We start from the raw sequence: 11,516 nt of genomic DNA, 5'->3' as shown, positions 1-11,516 counted from the left end.
CATGATACAAAGAATAGCTGAACACTTGATACTGCTCTAAGTACCTAACATACTGACGGAAAAGTACTTATTTGCTCCTCTAGAGTCAACATCATCATCCCAAGTGGGAGACCAGAGTCTGTAATCTCAGAGAGGCTGAGATGCTGCCTTTCAGTGTGATGTGAGAGATGAGTGTTGGGGACATAGCAGTGATAGCCTCAGTTTCCCTATATTTGTAGAAGAGCAATAAAGGCCTATGCACCTCACCAGTGTAGAAGAGGAACTGGAAGGGGGGGAGGGAGGGCCTTCCAGCCATGGGGAGCTGCCTGAGCAAGGTTTCTCGCTCTACCAGGCTAAGGAGGGCAGGCCAGGCAGTTGTTGCTCACATGCTCTGGCCTGCATATTTGGGAGGGGAAGAGCACCTCCTTGCCAATGTGCTGCAGAGTGCTCAGCCATGAGAATTGCCACAAAGCCTATAGAGCATGCGTCTTTGGAAGCATCAAGCTGGAGCTTTGACACACAAAAGAATGTTGGAAAGCCAAGTGGCCCTTGCCAAGGTTTCAGAGCTGGGTTTTATCAAAGGCTTACCTGCCACACTAATCATAAGGAGCTCCAGGTGTCTGGAGCTCACCTGAAGCCACCTGTGATTTCTGTAGGGCCATGTTGGGAGCTATGGGTAAATGTCTACTCCAGCTCTTGGGTAGGCTTACTTTGAACAACTGTTCTTGCATTGTAAACATTAGTCATAGGAAAGTGAGACTTCAGTGTTCTCTGTAGGTTTGTCTTCTCCTGAGAAAGTGGATGGCACGTGTCATTTTGCAGATGAATCAAGTGCAGGAGGTATAATAACTCCCTGAGCTTCCCTGATCTTAGGGTTCTTCCATTCATCATTCTTTTTCTTTCCCTTGGAAAACTGATTTGCATAGAAACGAGAAGTTTACTCTCTTGCTTTTGGATCTGTTGCATGATCCCAAAGAAAATAAATGCCTTACTTGATATTTCAACATTAAACTTTACAATCTGGAGAATTTTTCTTTCAGCACCTTGTCCTGGGTAGTTGAATATAACGGCCCCCATATTTTGACCAGGAACTGAAATGAACCCCATCCAGGGCTTGCTTGGGTGTGGAAACCTTTCAGACTCACGGGAGGTGCAGAAATCCTTGTGCTGCACTCCCCCACGGAGCAGAAGCCACAATCTGTGGGGAGTCATGGAGAGGAGGAAGTTGAACTTGAGTGTGCTCTGGAAATAAGACATTGTGTGGTAGAGTGTGGGCCAGCAGCCTGAGTAAGGCATGTCCCAGGTAGAGAGCTCAGGATGACTAGGTGTCTTCCCTCAATGCCACAAGGAAGTGAGTTTGCTCCCAGACTCTCCTAGGATCTCAGTCTTAAGAGCGATCAGAGCTGCCTGTTAACCAGTCTGAATACAAAAAAGTGAAAAAGTATTGCCTTCAACTGGAAAAGAAGGGCTCCTTTGAAGGAGCTGCTGCAGAGAGGTCATTGGAGGAAATCTCAGCATCCCCCACGTCCCCCTCTCCCTGTGGCTGGAAGCCATGAGGGGCCTTTCATGTTAGGTCAGAGGCTTCCCCACAGCCCCTTTCCCTTGTCTTGGAATGTCTGTGTGAGGGCGTGGCTGGCAGAGTGAGAGGAGTAGGTGCTGGACCTGGCGTGCGGACTCTGGGTTGTGACTCAGGCCCAGGTAAGGTGGGTGCAGAGGGGAGTGGTGGGGACGTGGGGTCCTGACAGAGGTTGGGAGGCACAGGGTGTGGGTGCTGCTTGTCTCCCCAGTTTCTCCACCACACCGTGTGTCTGGGTCTGTGATTACCGGAGGCAACTCGCAACAGGCCCAGACTCGCCTGTGTGCATAGCACTGAGGGTAATGACAACACCTCCGTGTGTGCAGGTGCCTGTTGGAGACGCAGAACCCCGCAGCAGCAGGTGAGCCAATGCTGCAACCTGCTAACCATCGTTCCTTCAGAGCACCAGGGCCCAGAGTGCGCACGGCTCTCAGGCTCCGTGAAAAGCTTGCAGTGAGCTTAGCCACTGAAAAGTCACTATGAAGATGGAAAGCAAAATGAAAACCAAGTCCTTGGTACCCTATGTCTATCTGTCTCTAAGAGAACATCCTTGGGTTTATTTATGATGTGAGTACTTCATAAGAAAAGTAGTATAAAATGGAAAATAATGTGTTGATGTCCTATATAAGTGAATCGACTCAATACAATGTATAAACCGTATGCTTTTACAGAAATGTCTTTGTACTTAGAAATGACACTTTAGTTAACTTCTTAGTGAATCCTTGGACATTTGAGTATAAAACAAAATGAAAGTGGCTCCAGCCAGCACCCAGAGGCCCTGGGAGGTTTGCACTGTGTGCTCTGCGAGGGCCAGGTGTCCTTCATCACAGTGGCAGCCTGCATGGCCCAGCACAGCCTGCAACTGCACAACCAGATCTCACCATGGCTGTTCCCCATTTACAGTTTATGCCAAAATCTAGGTCACTGGACTTCTCAAGTGACTTCTTAATCAGAGAATACATGGATATGGCTTATTTTAATATTTTTCTTTAATCCTATTTAGTTTTGTGTACTTACGGCATTATTCTGAGAAGGAAGTTTGTAGGTTTCATAGGAGCCAACATGGTTCACGCACAAAGACAGGCCAAGAACCCCCAAACATGCCATCGGAAGGGCAGCCAGGGTCCCCAGGGTTGACATTAATCCCTGCCTCTCTTCAGGCCACTGCCTCCCCCAACCCCAGGACACCTCAGGCCTGGCACTTAGGCCCACAGCAGAGGGCATGTTCCCCCACTTCAACCTGCCCCAAGACTGGCCTCTCTCTAGGAATACTGACAATGGAAAATGTTTTCTTCTACCAAGGGAATCCCGTGGCCCTCACAGGAGTGTGGGTTTGGCCTTGGGTCTGAAGAGATGGCTGCATGACTGCTTGTGGTCATGCCGCTCAGAGGCTGAGCGCTCTAGTCTGCAGGAATAGTGGGGGTGGGGTCTACATACCAAGCCCTGGTGGGCTGTGTTGGGTGGGGCATTGTCTTCCTCAGTCTGTCTTCAAGGAGGCTGTAAAAAAACTGTGGCTCAATCTCGCCCATGGCTACAGAGCTGCATGCAGAAGCCAAAGGTGCCTGATTTTGCCTTAGTGTTTTTTATGTAGAAAGAGATAAGTACATTCATTTAGAAGAAACTCACCAGGAAAAGCAAGCACGGTTTGACTTTGTAGAAGTGTGAGCTGGATGGGAGGAGAGGCAGTGGTTGGGTGGAGGAGAGGGTGACTGTTTTGCTCAGAGCCTTCTTCAGTTCAATTAGTCTGTCTTCCATCTTCACCTGCACCTGTAGACACCGCTTCCTGGAACTGTTCTGTGCAGAAGCTGAGTGAGGTACTGTAGCGAGCCCTGGGTCCAAAAGCCTGTGTGCTGACTCTAGACCCGCTCCTCGGCCCCAGTGTCCTCTGAAAAACCAGGATTCTAGCACAACCCATACCCTCATTCTTCTCGGTCCTGCAGCCACCAGCGAGCCACAAGGCCGGGGAGCTGCTGGCCCTATTTTCCTGTCTCCAGGACTAGCCTTTGATTTATGAGGTGTCCCCTGTCTCCACCGATTCTGACCTCCCAGGATGGCATTTGGTGATTTCTTGATGTTCTCTTGCTTTGGCATTAAAATATGGATGGGAGTGTCATTTCCAGATCTTTTCCAGACCTGTGCAATTCTTTCCATTCTTCGTAACAGGCCATGACCCACCTTCCTCTGTTTCAGCCACAAAGTTAGCCATGCCTGTGTGCGCACTGCTGCTTCTCATTGTTAATATTTTAACTGTTATTAAAAAAAAAAGACTTTCTTTTTAAACTGTGTGTGTGTGGTTTTAAAAACTGATGCACTTCCAGAGCTCTCAACTTCTGCAGTCTTCCTGAGGTCCATGTTCCTTTTCTTCAGCTGGGAAGCAAATGCTTGACTTAATTGCTTCCCAGGTTTTCTTCTACAACTCCACATGGAAAAAAAGCAACACACTGAGCCGGAAATGCCTCACCCAGGAGGATTTGTTGCCAGGCTGCATGGAGGGGCGTCCTTAGAACCTGGGCAGCCTTCACCTCTCCATTCCCGTCGCTCCCACGCAAGTCTTCCTTGGATGGCAGGTTGGGGCATTGTTCAAAGAAAGTCCCTGCTAACGAACAGAATATGGCTTCCCTCATTATTTCGGCAGATTTGCCCCTCACTTTTTTCTTTTGTAAAATGGAGAATTCTTCTCACTACAATTTTTATGGGAGATATTCCTTCTACCTTGGGTGGATGTGTGAAAAGCAGCCAGAGGAAAATGTAGTTAAAGAACAGGGTGGCAAAAATCTTGGTCAAGCGAAATGTTTCCTGAGAGCCCTGTCTCTTCTCTCCAGGTCTCCAGTTTCCGGGCAGGTTGCATGGGAGAAAGGGAGGTGTGTGTGTACATGCAGAGGAAAGAGAACAAAGCCCGAGGGAACTGACTTCCAGGAAATCCCTGCTGTGGCTGGTGCAAAGGAAAAATAACCCCTGTTCTCCTCTCAACTTAGATTTTTGTTTTGTTTTGTTTTAGTTTACAGAAGTCTAAATATTAAGCAGTTTCGTGGTGATAATGATGCAGTCACTTTTTAAATAAATTCTTTGAACTTTTTAAAGCCCTTTGTGTTTTCCTAATAGTTACTCATAGAAGGGCTGGGATAGGAAAAATGCAGGCAGGCCAGCGCCTGCTCCTGAATGCCCGTTTGAGCAATCGTATACCCTACAAATTCGGCTCGTCACTTTTTTTTTCCCTGGTGGTGGCGGCAAGAAGTTGGACAGGTTTCTGGGTACATCTCGTCCTGTGGTGAAATGAATGATTTCCTTTCAGCCTGGTATGTTTGAAATGGGTTCCTGACATGGTGTCTGCCCTGATGGGAGCTGCTTGTCTGTATGAAGACAGCCAGCAGGACACAGAGGGCTTGGGGCAGCAGGGGTTACTCGGCTCCTAGCAGGCTTGCCTGCACCTCCCTCACCTGGGGGCCCTGGAGGGAGGGGCTCACGCGGCCCCCTTCCCTCCAGATGTCTCAGGTCAACTCTGGGCTCTGATGTCCTGGGACATGTGCTGGGTGCTCCTGGCAGGAGCTGCTGTCGCGTCTGAAGTGTCCCTGTGGCTGGGGCTGGCAGGCAAAGGGCCAAGAGATGTTATCTTTGTAACGTCTGCCGTCATCTCTGCTGTGTGGGAACTAATGACTGTATTTGAATAATTAGGCCTTTGCACCGTAGCACAACAAAAGCCAGCATTGCTCCATTAAAGCAAATATAATTATTGTAGCTCACACATTCAGAGCCCCTTTCATCCCTCCAGAAACTGCAGAGTTGGGAGGATCTGAGTCTCTTGCTCAGGTCCCATGGAGCTGGCCCACTGGGTGCAGTGTAGGCATCAGGGCAGTCTGTCTTTTTGTCTCCTCTGTGCTTCCTGAGCACTCATGGCAGACCTCTGCTTTGGCCTTCTGCACACTTCCATTTGGTCCCATAGGCTGTTGTCTCTTGGGCCCAGTGCTGCATCTTGCTCACATTCATTTCCCTTAGGCAGATGTTGGGGCTGAAGTCTCCTGACCTCTCTGTGGCTCAGTCTATTAATCTGATAATCACCATATCTGCCCCATCAACTTCCAGGATGGTTGTAAACATCAAATGAAGTCATAGATATAAAAGTGATTTGCAAAGTATAAAAATGCCCCACAAATAATAAAAATTTTACCGTTACTCAGGTTAGGACATGGATGCTATTTAATCAGTCACCAGTCCTGGGACTTGGCATGTGGCCCTTCCACTGACAGCTTTTGGAAATTAGGCCTCATTTTCATGGTGGTCAGGATAACCCTAAAGACTGATGGTCATGTTCACTAGAAACTCTGGCCTTCAGCTTCCTGGGAGATGTTTCCTTTCTCTTAGTGATCAGTGTGTTCTTTTCACTAGCCAATTAATCAATATTTTTGAAACACCTATATCAAACAAGATACTGTGCTAGTCAATGTTGCAATATGAACATGTGTGAGGGCAGTGGTGAATACAAATCTCTCAAGTCTCTTATCTGAAAAAGTTGTGCCACATTGGTGATAAAGACAAAGATGGCTCTGGATTTGGAGAAGGGAATTCCTTCATCCCTCTCTTATTTTCAAGTTCTGTTTTTTTTTTAATTGATGAATCTCAGGTTGGGGATGTGTCATCGAAGAAGTGGAAGTTGACGTACACCTTCAAAGAGGGATACACTCTTAGTCGACAAAGGAAAGATGGACTTGTAACATCATTCATTGAGAGTTCAGCTGGGAATCATATTTTGGAATTTTCCCTAAGACACCCAGCCACCCATTGCTTTCCTGGGTGGCACACCTCTCACAATGGATGGGTGAGAATCCTACAGGCTGTCAGTTGTAAGAAAACCCAAGATCAATCTGACATAGTCTTTAAGGAGCAGTGATTGCATTGTAGGCGAAAGGGGAAATATGGGTAAATTCTTCACACCAACTTCTGAATGGAGATGTGTTGGGTTCTCCCATTTGAATTTCAAGCCTGTAGAGAAGGACACACATGGGTTTCGTTTTCTTTACTTAGCAATATTCCTGGAGTGCTCTAACTTTCCAAGGATCCAGACAGCTCTCTAGCCTCTGTAAAGCCCTCCTCTTTACAGACCGGCCTCAGGCAGCTTGTAGAATCTTCACACACGGCGGGGAGCTTAACTGTCATGTATTGACATGGAAATTGCAGGTAAGTGAGATCTATTCTGTTCCTTGAGGAGTTTATATTTTGTAGAGCATAAAGATACACTAACAGGAAATTGCTCTTTACAGGGCCAAGTACAGCAATAGGGTAACTGGGGAGTGTGCTAACCCTACTAAGGGAACACAGCACGCCAAGAGCCACCAGAGAGAGTTTCTGGGAAAAGACAACACCAGGAACATGTCTGGTGCGTGAGAGGGAGTCACTCAGATGGAGAAACGGCACGAGGAATGCCCAAAAGGGATGAGGGAAAGAGGCCAGTGCAGGCTGGAAAACTGGGAGAAAACGTCAGGACTGAGGTAGATAGTTGGGGGCGATTATGACATGGAAGACAAAGTGCAGTTTGGGAGGAAGAAATTGAGGAGATGGTGTTCAAGGTTTAAAATAATGAAGATTCAGATTGTGGAGGGGAACGCATTCCAAAGGTGGCCAGGTCCGTGGGGTGCATGCTTACTGAGAGGCCCTGGCACTGTAAGGCTCCCACAGATGGTTTGCTACAGGACATTTGTCATTTGCAAAGAAAGAGCTGAATTCTGGGGATGTATGGGGAAATTTCTGAGATTCTAGCATCACAAGTTTGAGCTGAGCACGCTCTTCATTTGTCATCAGTTTAATGCGGGCTTATTATATACCAGAAAATGGCACTATGGAGAATGTGAGTCCCAGGTTTCATGACATCAAAGTTGATAGTAAGTGTGATGCTCTCCCAGGCTGTAAGAGATGCCTGGACAATGCATTCAGGGTGGTAAGACTTCTTGGCAGAGGCTGGAAGGGCTTCTCAGGGGAGGGAGAGCAGAAATTTGCCAGGCAGAAGGGAGATAAAGGGAAGGAAGTCCATTCCTGCAAGAGGCATGGAGGTGTGGGAGCATGGACAGGCCTAGGGTTGCAGCATCATGGCAAAGGTGACTTAAAGGATCTCCAGAAATCCATTGTCTTTCAGAGAGTTGTAGTGTGTGCCAAGAACCTGAACAGCCTTTCAGAAGCACCAAGTTGCCCTAACACTCTCTCCTAACCTCCTGACCAGCTCAGAACCTATCCTGTCTAAGAATAACCATGCCTGCTGAGGAAGGGAGAGAGTTTCTCAGTCAGTGTAACGTTTACCATATAATTTCCTATCCTGTTGACCTGCACATTTGCCTCCTTTGAAAGTTATGGTTTTGTGGTTAGCCGAGTGCTAAAAACCTATAGGTTTCAAACCCCTCATCAACTTTACCAGGAGTCTGAAGATGAACAGAATCATCACCCTAGTGAAACCCTTCAGTTACCTGTGCCTACAGGGGCCCATCTTAGGAATCATAGAATATCTCATAGCTTAATTTTTAAGTTTTACATGATGTTTATTTCTTAATGCATTGTCATAATTTGTTATAATCTTATCAATATAATAATCTATTTAAATCAAACCAAACTTGTGATACACTTCAGTTAGATAGTCTGTTTACTTTAGTTCCATTTTTTGGAGGATATATTCAAAGTAATAAAATTCCACATGCAGAGTTCAAATAACGGCCCTGAATCAGCCCTTGCTGTTCTCCAGGCAAAGACATGCTTATTGCAGTAACTTTGCCAGGTGTGCGAGTGTCTGCGGTTAACTCCCTTTTGTTCTCCAAGGGTCTTGCTTTATCACCCAGCCTGGAGTGCAGTGTTACGACCTCGGCTTACTGTAGCCACGACCTCTTAGGCTCAGTGATCCTCCCACCTCAGCCTCCCAGGTAGCTGGGACTATAGGCGAGCACCACTGCGCCCAGCTAATTTTTGCATTTTTTTGTGACACAGGGTTTCACCATGTTGCCCAGGCTGGTCCCGAACTCATGGTCTCAAGCAATCCTCCAGCCTTGGTCTCCCAAAGTACTGGTATCACAGGTGTGAGCCAGCACACTCAGCCTACAGGGGCATTTTTAATACCAAATGAAACATGACCAAAACGAATGGGCTGCTACTGCAGCTATGCATGGATGAGTAGAATGGAGACATCCATTTCTGCTCTTGGTTTCACACAGCACATCAAAAACTGTCAGAGGTGTAGGCCGTGGAGAACTACCAAGCCCTGCAATTTATATTTGTTGGGTGTACAGTGGCGTCACATCTGCTTTCTTGAAAAACAACATTGCCTTGAGCACACACACTCCATTGACATCCAGGTCAAAATAAGTTTTCCACTAATGCTGTACGGTGGGGTTCGATCCTTCACTCATTCAGCAAATATTGACTGAGTGCCCACTACCATGTGGGAAGACAGGACTGAAGAGGACTGACCAGGGCCATGTTTTCATGGATTTACATTCTATAGAAGGGAAAAAGAGAGAAACGTAAACAGAAAAAATGCAGCAGGGCATGGCATCAGGGGTGCGTGACTGAGGCCAGCCATGTGCAGTCCCCTCTGTGGGCATGGGTCAGACCTAGTCCTCCCTGCGACCACACTGACATGGCTTGTCATAGCAAACTGCGGTGATGGCACGGTTAGTGTCACATTTATCTTCTAAAGTGTTGCGAGCTTAACATGTCTTCCTTTTTTTCCACAAAATAATGGAGGGAAATATTAAATACCAGCCAAGGACTGAAGCCTGTTGCAGACAGTGAGGACTGGATCTGAAGGTGTGTAGGGCTACCCGTCTAACTTTCCCAGACATCAGGAGAGAGGGGCACCCTCCTGGGGGAAGAGGAGCTGCCCCAGGACTGGCAGAGGAGTCCCTACCTCACCTCCTTTGGCACAGGGTCAACCAGCCCCCACCAGTCCTCTGGGATCACCTCTGCCGGCCCCACCTCCTCCCACTGCCCCTCACTTGGAAACCACCCCATGTGTCATCAAAGCCACCAGAGCAGGAGACTCCACACACTACTCCCTCTCTCTCATCACCTCCCAATGCTCACCACCATCTTGTAGCCAGACAAATGAGTATAGGACAGCTATTCAGAAAAGCGCATGGCTTGGGAGGCTCAGGACATGTCCTGACAGCACCTGCAGGTTTTCTTTTCCTGGGGCCGCGGGCACTGGCGGTGCTGCACCTGCCGCGGGCCACCACCCTGCCTGTCAGCCGCATACCTGGGCACTGGTGCAGGCCCTGGCCTGCTCCACATCCTGCCCTGCTGCGATTCTGTCTCCCCACTGCACCACCTCTCAGTAGACTCTATGGAGCAAGGCTGTTCCTCCCAGACCTGCCATTTGATTTTCTAGAATCCTGTGGCCATGAAAGGAGAGAAAAACACCGCCCTTTTTGCCTCTCCCTCCCGGCTGCAGGCCAGGGCGAGACCTTGCTTGCCTTCATTCAATCTGTTGTCAGTCAATTTCTTTCCTTATTATGGTGCTTCAAGACCATAATAAACCCATCTCACATATATGGGCTCATGCTGTGTTTATACTAGTGGGTATCTCGGAAGAGAGGTGAAACCCATCGTTTGGTGAAATAGGCATTTGTTGACATGAGAAGGCCAGTGTTCATCAGAATCAACTTGTAAGCTTTTTATAAAACCAAAGGCTGTGTGCTACTGGATCTTGAAAAATTTATATAATTTTTTCAAGCTGTAAGAGATGTCTGCAGAGATGAGCCTGTTCAGAGAGACAGGGAGAGGCAGACTCAGAAGCAAGTGGCAGCAAACAACTCCTGAGCAGGGGCCTGGCTGAGAGCAGAGGAGGGGTATCCCTGCGGGTATGGGAGGCCTGTCCTCTGCCCCGGGAGCTATGTCTGGCTCGCAAGGCTGGACTCCAGGGTCTGCAGTCTTCGCACCCCTGTGATTTGCTCCTCAGTGCTGGAACAATGAGGAAGTTTTGCTATTAGTGGTGGAGCAGGTGCCACTGACTTTGTGACCACAGCAGTGATTGAAATACTCCAAGTATTCTCCAATGACAGGAGTGAAAAACCTCATTTTCTGCTTTATTGGACCTCTTCACACAGGCTGTGCATTTCATGTAGGGTACAAAATGCTCTGTCCACTGCACAGGTGACAGGCAATTAAGTGACCATCGTCTAGTCAGTGGATGTCTAGTGGCAAAGGGAGGGAAGCGGTGACAGTGCACTTCAGCGGGGAGGGCGCTCGAGTTTCATCCATGTAGACTAATGTCCTCTCACCTCGCAAACCACGCAGGCCCAGAACTCTGTGTGAGTGGCTGAGTCCCCATAACAGGGGCAGTGTGGAGCAAAACAGGCAGGAGGGAGGCAGAAATAAACAAGGGGATGTGTGTTAGGGGGAGGAATGTTTTCTTCAGGTACTAAGTGGCAGCATGAGGTGCACAGCAAGCCATAAATTACAGAGGCAGGGGCCACGCCGTGTAGCACCCATGCTGGGGTGTTGGCGTGCAGATGTGAGAACACATGGGGGGTGGTCTGGCAAGTCCTGGGCCCTCCCCGTGCTGCCCCTGAACTTTCTAGTCAGAGACCCATGTGTGGCAGTGCACGTGTGGGTGAAAGGTGGCGAGGGAGGCCTCTGTCCACTTGATGGGCACAGTGGGGATAAGTCTCTTTTTAATATTAGATGTACTGACAGGCCTTCCAAAGCAGATCAGTCTTCTCTTCCCAGCCAGCAAACCCACTCAGCCCTCCAGGACTGTTGCAGAGGGATGCTGAGGAAGGTGGTCTGCCTTACTGCTGGCAGAGCCCATCAATGTTCTTCCTCATTGTGACTGGCCACTTTATTTCTAGCTGCCAAGAAGACCATTTGCTTTACTTTCCCTGCTTTCTGCTCATGCTCATGCAGCTTGATGCTGTCCATCAAAGGGCCATTTTGGTGCTACTAGATGGGCTTGTATAGTGAGTGCTACTGTGGTTCTATATTTGCACTC

The sequence above is a fragment of the Colobus angolensis genome, unplaced genomic scaffold (assembly GCF_000951035.1).
Source record: "Colobus angolensis palliatus isolate OR3802 unplaced genomic scaffold, Cang.pa_1.0 Scaffold243, whole genome shotgun sequence".
In the NCBI taxonomy this organism is placed as follows: domain Eukaryota; kingdom Metazoa; phylum Chordata; class Mammalia; order Primates; family Cercopithecidae; genus Colobus; species Colobus angolensis.
The sequence above is the reverse complement of the archived record's forward strand: the minus strand, read 5'-3'. Positions refer to the sequence as shown.